This window comes from Galeopterus variegatus, unplaced genomic scaffold (genome assembly GCF_000696425.1).
Source record: "Galeopterus variegatus unplaced genomic scaffold, G_variegatus-3.0.2 Scaffold149, whole genome shotgun sequence".
NCBI lineage: Eukaryota > Metazoa > Chordata > Mammalia > Dermoptera > Cynocephalidae > Galeopterus > Galeopterus variegatus.
The window spans coordinates 246,608-248,322 of NW_007726260.1; positions in this window are offsets into that span (position 1 = coordinate 246,608).

Sequence of the window (1,715 nt, forward strand, 5' to 3'; positions counted from 1 at the left end):
TGAGTGACCAGTGGGTCCAGGAAGTAACAGCCTAATTCCTCAACTGCAGAATTCCCCCATCAACCTTTAATCTAATGATTTTGGCGCCCACTGAAGATCATTGCCTAGATCCATTATGTCTTTAGGGGTTGCAAAATGGTAATTTTCTAATCCTATCATTTTTTTCCTGCAATTATTAACTGGACTTTTTATGTAAAGAAATTTCCTTTATTATTTGGGTACCCTGTAATACCATTTGTATGGGAAAAACAGGAAAAATGCTTAATTCTTTCCTTATTTTCAGGATAGTGACAGTAAATGAGTAATGATGCACTAACAACTTCCAAATGGTAACCATGAGTTTTTCCTTAATTTTCATTATGAACTCACAGATTTTTAAAATATTTCATTAGTTACAATCATTATTTATCTTGATTTCTGCCCAAAATACCTCCTTTCAGACAAGAGAGAGGCCCTTCAAGATAGTTCTTTTCACCTTTTGACTTAACCCATAATTTCTTTGTTTTGCAGCACAAGATATACATCTCATATTGTATATTTTGAGTCATTTTTTCCAAGGAGCTTTGGCAGCTTCTTGAAGAAAATGTGCATTTAGAAACTACAATCTAGGGCTGGCCTGTGGTTCACTTGGGAGAGCGTGGTGCTGATCACACCAAGCCAAGGGTTGAGATCCCCTTACTGGTCATCTTTTAAAAAAAAAAAAAAAGAAAGAAACTACAATCTGGTCACTACTGGTGCTCATTGCTAATGGCTTTTTGTTACTTCTAGGTCTTTTGGAGAAATGAATTAGAATGTGCATTTTTAAGAGAGAAAAATAACTTTGAGTTCATTCTTATATTTCTAATTCAAACCTAAAATTACAATGTTTTAACTTAACTTCCTTGATTTTTATATATTATCTCTTTGCTCTTGTACTGAATATCTTCATTTTGAATTCCATTAACATGAGTTTTAATTGCACCTTATTTTTCAATATATCTACAATCGTTTAAAATTACCATGCCAACGCTTCTTCTAACAATAACTACTGACTACAGTTTAAAGTTCCTTTGCAGTTCTTTTGTCCTTAAATTATATCCCATAAGGATATGCAGGCAAAATACTATACTTTAAAGTCACTTGAAATTATTTTTTTCTCTGTTTTTGTTTTTTTTTTTTTTTTGCTGGTTAGACGGTTTGGGGATCCAAACCTTTGACTTTGGTGTTACAAGGTGGCACTCTAACCAACTGAGCTAACCGGCCAGCCCTTTAAATAATTTTTTTTTCCTGCATGGATATACTATCAACTTCATATACAGTTAGGTTCATTACTTTCAGTTTGTTTTCAATTTTTAAATATTGTTCTCTTCATTTGATTTGATTTTTTTTTTCCTTTTTTTGTCTTTTTTCATGACCGGCAACAGGATCGCAACCCTTGGTGTCACACCTGCACCGCGCTCAACCAGTGAGCGGACTGGTCTCTATATGGGATCCGAACCCTCGGCGGGAGCGCTGCCACACTCCCAAGTGCCGCACTCTACCGAGTGCGCCACCGGGCCGGCCCTGATTTTTTTGTTTTAATTATATAAAATAAATATAGTTTCAAAGACAAAATTATATATTAAGGTACATTTAGAGAAGTTGAGCTCTCATCCTTATCTTTTCCACCCTGTATACAATTGCATATATAGATAAACATTTTAATTCATTTTTATATAAGTACATATAGAGGGGTA